The following is a 15,706-nucleotide window of genomic DNA, read 5'->3' as shown; positions in this document are numbered from 1 at the left end:
TGTTGCCAATCTTCCTCTTTTTGCTTGTGGAAGATTGTCCCTGAACTAACATCTGTGCCAATCTTCCTCTATTTTGCATGTGGAATGCCACCCTAACATGGCTTGATGAGCAGTATGTAGATCTGTGCCTGGGATCTGAATCTGTGAACCCCAGGCTGCCAAAGTGTAGCACACAAACTTAACCAGTAGCCCCCCCCAGGCTGGCCCCATAATGTCCTCTCTTTAATTTCTGATATTAATCATTTGGGTCCTCTTTTTTCTTAATCTAGCTAAGTGTTTATCAGTTTTGTTCATCTTTTCAATGACCCACTCTTGATTTTATTGATTTTCTCTGTTGTTTTTCTTTTCTTTATTTCATTGATCTCTGCTCTTATCTCTTTTATTTTCTTTCTCATGCTAATTTGGGTTTGGTGCTTCTTTTTCTACTTCCTTACGTTGTAAAATTCGGTTGCTTTTTTGAGATCTTGCTCCTTTTTCAGTGTAAGCATTTACAGTTCTATGTTTACTTCTTAACACTTTTCACTGCATCTCAAAATTTGATATGCCATTTTCATTTGTTTCAAGGCATTTTCTAATTTCTTTTGTGTTTTCTTCTTCATCTCACTGTTTATTTAGGGATTTTTAAAAAATTTCTACAAATTTGTCAATTTTCAAGTTTTCCTTATGTTATCAAATTCTAATTTCATCCATTGTGATTTAAAACATACTTTGTATACTTTCAATCTTTTAAAATGTATAGAGATTTATGTCATGGCCTAACATGCCATTATCCTAGGGATTATTCTAGTGTACTTGAGAATAATGTGTATTCTGCTGTTGAGTGGAGGGTTCTATATTTGTCTATTAGATCCAGTTGGTCTTTAGTGTTGTTCGGGTCTTGCATTTCCTTATTGATCTTCTGTCTTGTTTTTCTACCCATTATCAAAAGTAGGGTATTGAAGTCTACTATCATTAGAGCATTGTTATTTTTCCCTTCAATTCTGTCGATGTTTTTCTCATGTATTTAGGAGTAGTGATGTTTGGTGCATATATAATTGTTATATCTTGCTGGGAAATTGAACATTTCATCCTTATATAATGCCCTTCTCTGTCTCTCAACAATTTTTGACTGGTAGTCTATTTTGTGTAATATTTGTGCATCCACCCTTGCTCTCTTTTGATACTATTTACATGGAATATCTTTTTCTATCCTTTCACTTTCAACCTGAGTGTGTCCTTAGATCTAAAGTGAATCTCTTGTAGAAAGCATATGTTGTTTGCTGTTATTTATCTGTTCAGGCAATCCATGTCTTTTGTTTTGGAGTTTAACCCATTTACATTTTTAGTGATTGCAAAAAGGAAAGGACTTAACAATTGCCATTTTGTCACTTGTGTCTTATAGCATTCTATAGATATCTACTTTGTGATTACCGTGGACATTACATGCAATGTATTAAACTTATCAGAGTCTATTTTAAACTGATAATGTCTTCAGTTACATACAAAAATTCTCTCCTCTACAATTTTGCTCCCCTCCCCCATTATGTTCTTTTCCTATGTTATTTATAATTCATTTTTAAAAAATATTTTTCTTTTTTAGAACAGTGGTACCTTTTCAGCAAATTTGAGAGGATGGTACGGATACAACTTGTATACTCTCTGCCTCTACACATGCAAGCCACTCTCATTATCTACATCCTCCAACAGAGAGGTAGATTTGTTACAATTATGAACCTACACTAACACATCATAATCACCCAGTGATTACCATAATCACCAATAAATCTATAATTTCCATTTTTGTTCACTTTTTTGTTGTACATTCTGTGGGTTTAGACAAATGGATAGTGACAAATATCCATAATCATGATAACATCCAGAGTATTTTCACTGTCCTAAAAATATTCTGTGATCTACCTACTGAAACTTCCACTCCCACACCAACTTCTGGCTACCACTGAGCTTTTTACTGCCTCCATAATTTTGCCTTTCCCAGAATGTCATATAGTTGGAATCATAGAGTATTTAGCCTTTTCAGATTGGCTCCTTTCAATTAATATTATGCATTCAAGATTCCTCCATGTCTTTTCATGGCTTAATATAATGGCTCATTACTTTTTAGTGCTGATTAGTATTCCGTTGTCTGTATGTACCACAGTTTATTTATTCACCTACTGGAGGAAATGTTGGTTGCTTCAACATTTTGGCAATTATACATGAAGCTGCTATAAACATCTGTATTCAGGTTTTTGTGTGGATCTAACTTTTTAACTCCTTTGGGTATATAGCATGGAGCACGACTGCTGGACCATATGGTAAGAGTATGTTTAGTTTTGTAAGAAATTGCCAAAATGTATTCCAAACTGGCTACACCATTTTGCATTCCCTCCAACAGTAAAAGGAATGTTCTTGTGGTTTCACATCCTCGCCAGATTTAGATGTTATCTGTGTTCCAGATTTTGGCCATTCTATAGGTGTATAGTAGTATTTTGTTGTTTTAATTTGGAGTTCTCTAATGATATATAATGTGGAGAAACTTTCAGTGTTCTTATTTGTCATCTGTATATCTTTGGTGAGGTGTCTGTTAAGGTCTTTGGTCCGTTTTTTAATTGAGTTGTTTACCTACTGAGTTTTAAGGGTTTTTGCATACTTTAGATAACCGTCATTTGTCAGATGTCTTTTGCAAATATTTTTTCCAAATCTGTGGGGGGTTGTTTTGTTCTCTTGAAATTGGTATTTAGAGCAGAAGTTAATTGTAATGCATTCTATCTTATCAATTATTTATTTCATGGATCATTCCTTTGATATAGTATCTAAAAAGTCATTACCATACCAAAGATCACTATGTTTTCTCCTATGTATCATCTAGGAATTTTATAGTTTTCAGTATTTTATTTAGGTCTGTGATCCTTATGAGTTAATTTTTCTGAAGACTGTGTCTAGATTCATTTTTTTGAACATGGATGTACAGTTGTTCCAATACCATTTGTGAAAAACACTTTTTACTCCATCATATTGCTTATGCTCTGTTTTCAAAGATCACTTAACTATATTTCTGTAGATCTGTTTCCTTGGGTCTCTTTTTTGTTCCATTGATCTTGTTTCAGTTATTCCGGCAATTTCACACTGTCTTGATTATTACAGCTTTATAGTAAATGTTGAAGTTTCATAGTCCTCCAACTTTGCTCTTCTGCTTTAGTATTTTGTTGGCTATTCTGGGTCTTTTGCCTCTCCATATTAACTTAAAAATGCGTTTATCAATAACTACAAAATAAGTTTCTAGGATTTTGATTGAGATTGCATTGAATCTATAGATCAAGTTACAAAAAACTGATATCAATAGTGAGCCTTCTATCTATGGACTTGGACTTTCTCTCTATTTATTCATTTTGTCTTTGATTTAATTCATCATAGTTTTGTAGTTTCCCTCATGTAACTATTGTACATATTTTGCTAGATTTATAGTTGTGTATAATTTTCTGGAATATAGTGTATTATAATATAGTATTTTGTTTTCATTTTCAAATTCCACTTATTTTTTGCTGGTATATAACAAAGAAATTGAGTTTTATGTATTAACTTTCTAACTGCTAACTTAACATAATCACTGTTTACTTTTAAGAGGGTTTTTTTGGTCCGTTTTTTCAGAATTTTTTACATATGTGATTGTGTCATCTGCAAACAAAGACAGTTTAATTTCTTCCTTCCAAATCTGTATTCATTTTATTTCCTCTTCTTGTGTATTACATTAGCTAAGTCTTCCAGTATAATGTTGAAAAGGAGTAGTGAGGGGGAACATATTTGCCTTCTACCTAATCTTAAAAGGAAATATTTGAGTTTCTAAACATTAAGTATGATGTTAGCTGTAGTTTTTGGTAGATATTCTTCATCAAGTTCAGGAAGTTCCCCTGTATTCCTAGTTTCCTGAAATTTTTTTTATCATTAAAGGATAATGGATTTTGTCAGTGCTTTTTTATACATCTATTGATATGATCAAGTGATTTTTATTCCTTAGCTTATTGATGTGGGGATTTATTGCTCTTTGAATTTTGAACCAGCTTTGCATACCTGGGGTAAATCCCGCTTGGTCTTTGTGTATAATTCTTTTGTACATTGTTGGATTCGATTTGCTAGTCAGTTGTTGAAGATTTTTACATCTATGTTCATGAGTGATACTGGTCTGTAGTTTTCTTTTCTTGTAATGTTTTCATCTTGTTTTGGTATTAGGGTAATGCTGGACTTACAGAATGAGTTAAGAAGTACGCCCTGTGCTTCTGTCCTCTGAAAGAAATTGTATAGAATTGGTATAATTTCTTTCTTAAAGGTTTGTTTGAATTCACCAGTCAACTCATCTGTGCCAGATGCTTTCCATTTTGAAAGTTTATTAATTATGGATTTTAATTTCTTTAATTGATGTGGGTCTATTCAGATAATCTTTTTCTTCTTTTGTGAGTTTTGGCAAATTGTGTCTTTCAAGGAATTGGTCTGTTTAATGTGGGTTATCAAATTTGTGGGCCTAGAGTTTTTAATAGTATTTCTTTAATATCTTTTTAATGTCCACAGAATGTGTAGTGATAGCTCCTATTTCCTTTCTAATATTTAGTAATTATTATCCTCTCTTTCCTTCCTAGTTAGCCTAGCTAGAGGCTTTTTGTTTTTATTGATCTTTTCATATAACCAGTTTTGGTTTCATTAATTTTCTCAATTGATTTCCTGTTTTGAATGTCACTGATTTCTTATTTAGTTAAATTCTTATTTCTTTTATTCTGCTTACTTTGGATTTAATTTTTTTTGTCTATTTCTAGGTTCCTAAAGTGCTAACTTAGATTGACTTTAGATCTTTTTTTTTTTTTAATATATGCATTCAATGATATACATTTTCTTCTAAGTGCTGCTTTTGGTACCAAAGCAGAGCTCGCAAACTCCTACACCAGTGGGCCATCCTCCCTGTTAGTTTTATTTTGAATTTTCTGAGGAACTTCCATGCTGTTTTCCATAGTGGCTGCATCAATTTACATTTTCACCAGTGGTGTATAAGGATTCCCTTTTCTCCATATCCTTATCAACACTTTTTATCTTGTTTGTTTTTATAATAGTTATCCTAATAGGTGTGAGGTGATATTACATTGTGATTTTGATTGTATTTCCCTGTTGAGTAGTGATATTGGGAACCTTTTCATATACCTGTTGGCCACTTGTACTTCTTTGGAGAGGAAATATATATTCAGTTCCTTTACCCATTTTTCAAATCAAATTATTTGATTTGTTTTTTGCTTTTGAGATGTATGTCTTCCTTATATATTTTGGAAATTAACTCTTTGTCTGATATGTAGTTTACAAATATTCTCCCATTCTGTAGATTGCCTTTTTGTTTTGTTGTTCCCTTTGTGTACCGAAGCTTTTTAAATTAATATAATCCCACTTGAGTGTTTTTCCTTTTGTTTCCTGTCTTTTTGTTAACATAGCGAAGAAATCATTGCCAAGATCAATGTCAAAAAGCTGTTTCTCTATGCTTTCTTCTGGATTTTTTATGGATTCATGCCTTATATTTAAATTTTAATTTATTTCAAGACTATTTTTGCATAAGGTATAAGATAAAGTGAGATTTAATATGTCTGCATGTGGGAAATTGGTTTGCCCTGCACCATTTATTGAAGAGACTGTTGTTTCCTCATTGTGTGTTCTTGGCACAATTGTAAGATCAGTTGACTGTATATGTGTGGGGTTATACCTGGATATTCTATTGTCTTCCATTGGTCAATATGTCTGTTTTTATGTAAGTACCATATTGTTTTAATTATTATATCTTTGTAATGTAATTTGAAATCAGGAAGTGTGATGCCTCCAGCTTTATTATTCTTGCTCAGAATTGCTTTGGCTATTTGAGATATTTCATAGATCCAGATGAATTTTAGGATTTTTTTTCTATTTCTGGAAAAAAGGACATTGGGATTTTGATAGAGACTGCATTGGCTGTCTAGATCCCTTTAGGTAATCTGGACATTTTTAACAATATTAATTCTTCCGTCTGAACATAGGATGTCCTTCCATTTAATTATGTCTTTTAAAATTTCTTTTATCAATGTTTTATAGTTTTCGGTGCACAAGTTTTTCGTCTTCCTGGTTTGTTTTACTCCAAAATATTTTATTATTTTATTCTTGGTCCTAAAATAAATGAGATTTTTTCTTTAATTTTATTTTTCAAATAATGTGTTGTTAGTGTATAGAAACACTACTGATTTTTATATGTTGATTTTCTATCATGCAATTTTACTGAATGTGCTTATTCAAAAACTTTTTGTAGAACCATTAGGGTTTTCTATTAATAAGAACATGTCATCTGAAAACAGACGATTTTACTTCTTCCTTTCAAATTCGATGATTTTTATTTTTTATTTTTCTTGTCTAATTGCCCTGCCTAGTAATTCCAATACTATATTGAATTGAGGTGATAAAAGTGGGGCATCCTTGCTTTTTCCAAGTCTCAGACAAAAAGCTTTCAGTTGTTAACGATTGAGTATGATGTTAGCTTTGGACTTCTCATCTATGACCATAACTGTGTTTAGGTAAGTTCTGAATATACCTGTTTTCTTGAGACTTTTTGTCATGAACAGATGTTGAATTATTCTTCTCTGCATCTATTGAGATAATCAGGTGATTTTTATCTTTCATTCGGCTAATGTGGTATATCACATCGATTGATTTGTGTATGTTGAAACATCCTTCCATCCCAGGGATAAATCCCACCTGGTCATGGTGTATGATACTTTTATTGTGTTGTTGAATTTGGTTTGCTAGAATTTTGTTGAGGCTTTTTGTATGTGTGTTAAGCAGGGATATTGTGATTTTATTTTCTTTTGTTGTCTTTATCTGGCTTTCGTATCAGAGTGATGCTGGCCTCTTAGAATTAGTTTCAAATAATTTCTCTTCTGTTATTTCAGTGAATTTAAGAAATGTTGGTATTAATTCTTCTTTAAATATTTGGTAAGATTCATCTTTGTGGCCATTTGGTCTTGGAATTTTCTTTACTAGGAGGTATTTTATTACTGATTCAGTCTTTTTATTTACTTTTAGTCTGTTCAAGCTTTCTATTTTTTCTTGATTCAGTTTCTATAATCTGTATATTTACAGGAATTTACATTATCTTCCAGCTTATCAAATTTGTTGGTGAATAATTTTTCGTAATAATTCTTTACAGACTTTTCTTTTTCGTTTTCAGTTGTATTATCTTCTCTTTCATTTATATTTATTTAAGACTCCCCTTCTTTTATTTGTTAGTTTTTCTAATGGTTTGTAGTTTACTTCATATTTTCCAAAAACAGCTCTTGGTTTCATTATTGTTCTATTTTTTTTTCTATTTTATTTATTTCTACCCTAGTCTTTATTTTTTTTTTCTTCTCTTAACTTTGGGCTTAGCTTGTTTTTCTTCTTGTAGTTCTTTGAGGTGTAAAGTTAGGTTATTTGTTTTTTTCCTTTTGAGTAAGATTAGCTCTGAGCTAACATCAGCCTCCAATCCTCCTGTTTTTGCTGAGGAAGATTGGCCCTGAGCTAACATCTGTCCCCATCTTCCTCTACTTTTTATGTGGGATGCCTGCGACATCATGGCTTGATAAGCAGTGTGTAGGTCTGGTCCTGGGATCTGAACCAGTGAATCCCTGGCTCCTGAAGTGCAGCACACGAACTTAACCACTATGCCACTGGCCTGGTGCTGGATGTTTGATATTTTTCTTCTTTCTAATGTAGGCTTTTATAGTTGTAGATTTACCACTTAGTACTGCTTTTGCTGCATTTCATAAATTTTGTTTTTTGTGTTTTCATTTACATTTGTCTCATGATACTTTTGTATTTCCCTTCTTTGATTCAATGATTCCAGAATGTGTTGTTTAAATTCCACATATGTGTGAATTCTCCCATTTTCCTTCTGTTATTGATTTCTAGGTTTATTTCATTATGGTTTTAAGACATATGTGGAGGGCCACCCCCATGGTGTAGGGGTTGACTTTGGCGCTCTCTGCTTTGGTGGCCCAGGTTTGTGGGTTTGGATTCCCAGTATGGACCTATGCCACTCTTCTGCCATGCTGCGGTGTTGATCCACATATAAAGTTGAGGAAGATTGGCATAGATGTTAGCCCATGGCTAATCTTCCTCAAGCAAAAAAAGTGGGAGTTTGGCAACAGATGTTAGCTCAAGGGGAATCTTCCTCAGCAAAACAAACAAAAAGACATACTTGGTATGATTTTAATATTTTTACATTTGTGAAGATGTGTTTACTGACTTACTATGTGATCTATCCTGGATAATGGTTGTATCCCCTTGAAAGGAATGCATATTCTTCTGCTGTTCCATAAAACTTTGTGTGTATCTGTTAAGTCCATTTGGTCTATAGTGTTATTAAAGTCTGATGGTTCCTTATTGTTTTTCTGTCTGCATATTCTAGCCATTATTAAATTTGGAGTATTGAAGTCTCCTACTATTATTGTACTGATGTCCATTTCTCCCTTCAGGTCTGTCAATATTTGCTTTATATGTTTATGCACTCTAATATTGGATGCATATGCATTTATAAGCATTATATCTGACTGTTGTATTGACTCTTTAATCTTTATATAATGCTCTTTATTATTTGTTAAACTTTTTTGTTATTTCAAGACGACTTTTCAGATGTATGTATAGCCATCCTTGCTTTCTTTGATTATCATCTGCACGTGATGTCTTTTGCAGTCCTTCACTTTCAGCCTATTTGTGCCCTCAAATCTAAGGTGAATCTCTTGCTGACAGCATATAGTTGGATCTTATTGTTTATTTTTTTGGATTATGGTATTAATCCACTATATGTTTTTTAATTGAGGAGTTTAATCTGTTTACATTTAAAGCAATTCTTGATAGGTAAGTGCTTATCATTGTCATCCTGTTATTTCCTGCCTATTTTGTAGTTCTTTTGTTCCTCTCATTCTCTGTTGCTGTCTTCCTTTGTTATTTAATGATTTTTTATATTGATATTCTTTGATTCCTTTCTCTTTAGAGATTTTTCTTTGTGGGTTTCATGAAGCTTATATATAAATGTTGTAGTTATACAAAGTCTATTTTAAGCTGATAAAGTAAGTGCGTATAAAAAAAATCTACATTTTTTCACCCCCCGGCACTATATGTTATTAATGTCAAAATTTATATCTTTTATATTGTGTATCCTTTTACATATTTTTGTACTTATAGTTATTGTTAATAATTTTGTCTTTAACTTTAATACTAGCTTAAAAGTGATTTATGTCACCCTTATATTATTACATTATTCTGTATTTACTGTGAATTTATACTTTCATTTTTTTATGTTGTTACTTAGTGTCCTTTTATTTCATCTTGATGAACTCTCTTTAGCACTTCTTGTAAGACAGTTCACTCACTAGGGCAGAGCATGGAGATGCTTGGAATTCTTGTGGTGTTCAAGTCCTTCAGTTTTTGTTTGTCTAGGAAAGTCTTGATCTCTCCTTCATTTTTAAAGGACAGTTTTAACAGTTATAAGTATGCTTGGTTGGTAGTTTTTTTCTTCCTCCACTTTGAATGTACCACTACATGCTTTCCTGGGAAACAGGTTTTTGCTGAGAAATCAACTGATAATATTATGAGGGGTACCTTTTATTTGATGAATAGCTTTTCTCTAGCTGCTTTCATAATTCTGTGTTTGTGAATTTTAACAGTTTAATCATAATGTTTCTTGGTGCGGTCTTTTTTAGTACAACCAATTTGAGATTCTTTAAGCTTCATGAATCTAGATGTCCATTTCCCTCCCCAGATTTAGGAAATTCTTTGGCATTATTTTTTTAAATAAGCTTTCTTTTCCTTTCTCTTTATCTTATACTAATGGAACTTTCATACTGCATGTATTGTTTTAGTTGATGATGTCAAATAAGCCCTGTAGGCTTTCTTCATTCCTTTTTTCTTTTTACTTCTCTGAATAGATAGTTTCAAATAATCTTTGAGTTCACTTTCTTTTTTCTGCTTGATTGAGTATGCCTTTGAGGCTGTCTATTGATTTTTTTAGTTCTGTCATTCTATGCATCATACTAAAGTTTGTTTGGCTCCTTTTTGTGGTTTCTTTCTCTTTGCTGAACTTCTTTTGTTTGTGTATTGTTTTACTGATTTTGTTTATTTTTCTCTCGGTTTTCTTCTATCTTACTGAGCTTCTTTAAGAATATTTTTAATTCTTTGTTAGACAATTTATAGATCTTTTTTATCTTTGTAGTCAGTTATTGCAGTTTTCTTTGTTCCTCTATGGTGTTATGTTTTCCTGATTCTTTGTAATCCTAGTGGCCTTATCTTGGTGTCTGCACATTTGAAAAAGTAGTCACCTCTTCCAGCCTTTATGGTCTGGCCAAAGGAGGGAATGGCCTTTATCAGACTAGAGATTCTAGTCCGAAACCTTTTCTATGGATGAACCCACTCAACTCCTCCCATCCCCTCCTGGGGCAATGTTTTAGAATTGTATTTCTTCTCTCAGTCCTACAGAGTCATGTCAGGTGCTGAAGGCCATGTCAGGTGCTAAGAGCAACCCACTTATTTTCCCTATGACAGTGCCCTGAAATGCCAGAGCTTTGATTGCAGGCTCTACTTCTCTCCCTCTCTCCCAAAGGAGCAGTCTCAGTGTTGTGCACCTTCTCCAAATTCTGCACAGTTAAACTGGTTGCTGAATTCCACACTGGTTGCTTAGATCTGTGTGTCATCTATGGGGATGCATGGAGCCCCAGCTTTAGGGGCATACATACTGGTTGCCATGAGTCCCCACCCCTTTTGATTGTTCTTAATTTTCCTTAGATGATCCAGTCCTGCTGATTTCCTCAGACTTGTTGGTGCAGCAGGAGAGAAGCAGGCCTCCAGAAGCAGGCCTCTCAGGCATTGACCCAAAGGCTGGGGAAACCAGACCTTCATTTGCATACTCTTTCCTGTGGGAGAAGTTGTGGGCTGGAGGAGTTTCTCTAGGTTCTGAGTTTTACTGGCCAGGGGTAGCAGTGATGTCGTTAAAGTGAAACTGTCCTTCCTACCACTTTCAATATGTCGTATCTTGGATTTTTTTGGTCCTTGAAAATTCTGGAATATTTCTACTATACTCCAGAGTTCTTAGAATGTTTTTTCTCCATGAATGGTTGTCAAATCAGTGTTTCTGTATAGGGTGAAGACCGGGACTGCATATTTTGCCATTTTGCTGACAGCATTCTTTTTGGACGTAGTTAACAATCCAGTGAACAATCTTTTAAATCTAGTTAACAATCTGTGCCTTTTAGTGGGACTATTTAGACCAATTACATTTAATTATCAATATGTTTGGATTTAAATTCACCATCTTTCTATTGTTTTCTATTTGTCCCATGTATTCTTTGTATTTTTTCCTTTTATTCTGCTTTTTTTTTGATTGATTGTATCTTTTTAAAAATGATTCTTTTTTGTAGCTCTGCCTTGTTCATTGCTTTATTATTTTTAAATCATATTACTGCTTTATGTGGATTGGTTTTTCTCCTTCCATTATGTATCACTTGCCCTGGTTTTCTATTCTTCAGATCTTGTTCCTTCCTTATTTTTTGTGGATTGATTTAACTTTTTTAACTTATTTTTTCCTGTTATATGGATAGTATACATTCATCTTTTACTCTTTTTGTGAACTTGCTTCAAATTTTAACATACATTTTTGATAGCAGAACCAAAAGTTATTTTAGTTTATTGTATCTTCCAGAAAAGTATAAGGGCATTAAAGACCTTTAACTTTTATGATGTGCTTTTATCTTTATGGTTTTGTTTTCCAGTATTTTAATTCTTTTTTAGAAACTTTTCTACTTATTAATAAGATTGTTTCAGAATGTCAATGTCTGTTTAGATCTATCTCTAATTTTATTAATTTCTTTGTTTAGCTTTTCTTCTTGCATCTCAGTCCTTCCTTCTCAGTCATTTTTCTTCTTTCAGAATTTATCATTCCTCCAGAATCTGAGGATTCATTGCTCTCATCAGTTTTGGAAATTTTTCTGCCAGGATTCCTTTGGAAATTACCTTTTACCCCATTTGCTTCTCTGCAACTCCTATTTAGCATGTTTTTATCCATTAATTTCTTCATCTCTCTTATCCTATATTACTTTTTTTTTTCTTTTCTCTTTTCTGTATTCTGAGTAATTTCTTCAGATATTTATTGTGTTTCATTATTCCGGTTCTGGTGGGGCCTAATCTGATGTTCAGTCTGTCTATTGAGTTTTTAATTTCACTCTACTTTTCACTCCCTTCAGTATTTATGCTTTAAATAGGTTATTTTTCAAATATATTTTCTCCTTTTTTATGGTATGAATTTTCTTTCACGTGTTTCCATACCATTTTCATGTTTTCATGTGTTCTAAGGTTACTTTATATTATGTTTCTATTTTAGGTAACTGAAATTCCATTATCTGCATTTCTTAATGGTCTAATTTGGTAGGTTTTTGTCTCTTTGGTTGTTCTCATTTCATCCTATACTTCATAATTCTGGTTGATGAAGTCACGTTTATCAGGCCATTATTGGTAGAAAAGCCCCTTTGGCCTATGTTATGATTGTGTTTCTGTAGAGTTTCTACACTTGCTTTTGCTTAATGCTCCAGGGTTGTTCTTAAGCAAAGCCAAATTTTATTTTACTTTCTGGCTTAGGATATTTGTACCACACAGAAAATACGATAAAGACCCTAACCCACTTGAAAGTGAACCATTGTGTGGGAATTCACAGAGGAGTTTTTCCTTTCCCCCATTCCTCCAATTCATCCCTCTGCTTTACCTCCTCTCCCTACCCCAGCTCTGATAGAGAGCCTTATTGATTTTTCCCTTTTGTGATCAAAATACTTTTCCTGGTCCAATGTTTTGCTTATAGTTTGCGTTTTCTTTTCTTTTTTTCCTTTTTTTTTAACAGGTTTAAGAATTTTTTTCTTATCTCTTTAGGCTAGTGGTAAATTATAGCACGCTAGAATACTCAGATTGGCGTGAAATGAATTAGGGGCTCAGCTACTATTAGGTTTGTAGTTTTCTCCTCCTTTTTAATGAGTACCGCTCTCTTCCTTTGTTCTTTTCTCTTTCTCTCTCGTTGAAATATTGCTCCACAAGATCTTGTTCTGTTATGTTTAATCAGGCGATGTTTAGCAGGGGGATTTTTCAGGATATCTAGTATACCATATGTTTGGCAATGGAAATCTTTTCCTATATTTTTAACTGTCATTTCTGTCCTCCCACTCTCCATCTTATCTACTTGTTTTTTTTTTTTCGATTAGAAATACAGTGCTTTAAAAAGCTTAATGTCATAGTTTAAATCACTAATAATTTCAAAACATGAAATGTAATTTGTCTTTAATCTTTCTTTTAAAGAGCCTAGTTTTCAAGTGCAAGTTTCAGTTCTTGTGGAACAACTATCACTTCAGTAATGTTACTGAGTAAAGATTGTATTTTATATTTTGCTTCGGGATTGAAGTAGTCTCCACATTACAAAGTAAATTTTTTCTATTCTAAAGTTCTAGGATTCATTGTCCTTCTTGGGAATAGATTCCAACTTTCATAGAATTCAAATGATTATGTAACCTGTTTCTTTCTTCCTCTTCCCTTTTTCTCCACTTTGAAACTCAACTTTATCTGGTATTTCTGTACCTAATTTACTGGTATAAGTGTACATTATCAATGTTATGTTCCTACCATGAGAGGGGCAACTTTGTGTTTTTGTTTAGTCATTTTCTGCAGTTCTCCTTTGGGACATTCTCCTAAAGACCTGAATACTATACTTCTCATTTGCTCCCTGAACACCAAGATCATGTCTTTTCTACACAGAGTCACAATTCTTGTCCAAGACATGTTTAAGCCTCAATCTCCTATTTTTGTTTCTTAATTCCTGCCCCATTTGATGACTATAGTCATTTTCCACAGAGATTCCAAAATATAGGTGTTAATGAAAGGTTCCCAAAGGACTCTATCTTATAAGTGTACTATCTGTAACACCTAGTAGATATTAATTCTCGTCTAGTGGATATTAGAGTTCTAATTAGACTCTAATCTTGTATAGTGTATGATATTTGTTGCCTGTCCTAGAAATCCTATAATTTTAAGTAGTTGTTGACTTCTAGGCATACTGGACTGATGTAGAGCACATGTTAAAGCCTTTCCGATCACCTTTATTCACTGCCTAACTTGGCATGGTCAGTGGAGAATATTGTGGCATTTAGAACAAGCTGTTCAACTTCTCCATGAAAAATTCACATATTTTACAGACTGCTCATTGTTGAAATTGTAATGGTTCCCTGTTACAATCCTGTAATCAATGACCGATCATTGTAGAACATATTCCTTCCATATATCTAATCAATCTATAAAGTTTTAGGGGGAAGATGAAGGGAAGAGTTGTGTGGACTAGGCAGTTTGATGTTTATTCAGTCATGCTAATTCTTTGGATCTTAAACCAGATGATTAACTTGTAGAGACTTTCTATAATTATAATTTGTTCTTATATGATCCAAATTGGTCCAAAATGTTTTACTTTAAGATCTGTAATCCATACCCAACTCAGAGAATTCCTCAAATTCACCCTTTGTTTCCTACAAATAATTAACCCCATGTCAACCATCGACATATAAAAAAATTCAGTTAATGATTCAAAGTTTCTTACCTTATTTTCATTTTTAACAAATAAGAGATTTATCCTCATTCCTTTTTGTAGAGAAAATAGGAAATAGGAATCTGAGTTATATAATCATTTTTGTTCCTGTCATGTTTTCTCAGGTCTAGTTTCATTGATTTTTTTTTTTTTTTGGTGGGCTGTTAGCTGAGTGATTGTGATCATGTCTCCTGAAACTTGTAATTGTAGTCTGGCATTTAAATATGATTAATTAGATGCCAGATTTGTATCTAATTATTTCTTAAGCACTTCATTAACCAAAATTTATGTGTTTGACCAAGTCGATAGCAAAAAATTCAATAGAATTTATCAAAAGCACAAGAAAACCATTTAAATAGTGAAAAGCTAATAATTGAGTAATAGAATGAGTTGTACATTTATGTTTAATGCAGTATTTTGAAAACAATTATAATTAATTATAGAAATTTTCATGAAAGGGATATAATTTGCAAGATATTTGAATAAATCAATAAGTTAATGTACATATCAGCATGAGTCCATTCATTCATGCTCCCAACTAGAGTATAGGTGCAAAATAGCATCATAGAATTGAGCAGAACTAACTGGCTTGTTCAGGGTTTGAACTCATGACCACATCTTACGCTTTACCAGGTTAAGCTTATCAGGCACTGAAAAGTATAAGCCTCTTGTTAATTTTAGGAGTCAAGCCAGAATAATTATTACAAGCAAAATGGTAATTAATCATAGATCAGAATGATGCCTTAATTATTTTATAAATTTACTTTTTGGAACATAGAGCTAGAAGTTTTAACATGTACTATATTTCCTCTTCTTTTTAAACGTAAATTTTCTTTGTAGAAGGAGTGAAGAAGAAGCCTCACGGTGTACTTTTTAAAGATTCTTAAAGTCCATTTCTTTAAGTCCATTTAATTGGTAGAGCACATTTCTTATATTACCTTTAATTTCAAAGAGCTGTCTTAATTTTGCTCATATGCCCATCCATATATTATTCAAAGTCCAGAGGGACAAAACCATTTGGTTATATATCCAAATGGTTTCTTTGTGTTAGTTTTGGAAGTACATGTGGAAATATTTGAGGATTATTGGTAACAT

At 32.8% G+C, this 15,706-nt stretch overlaps 1 protein-coding gene across 2 annotated transcripts in view; it reads left to right on the top strand.

The window, feature by feature from the left end:
* Positions 1-15,706, top strand: part of ZPBP (zona pellucida binding protein) — a 134,637-nt gene that overhangs the window by 74,047 nt on the left and 44,884 nt on the right. The gene's annotated exons all lie outside the window — the stretch shown is intronic.

Source organism: Equus przewalskii, chromosome 4 (genome assembly GCF_037783145.1).
Source record: "Equus przewalskii isolate Varuska chromosome 4, EquPr2, whole genome shotgun sequence".
Lineage (NCBI taxonomy): Eukaryota > Metazoa > Chordata > Mammalia > Perissodactyla > Equidae > Equus > Equus przewalskii.
Note: the sequence above shows the minus strand (reverse complement) of the source record. Positions and strands in the feature narration are given on the sequence as shown.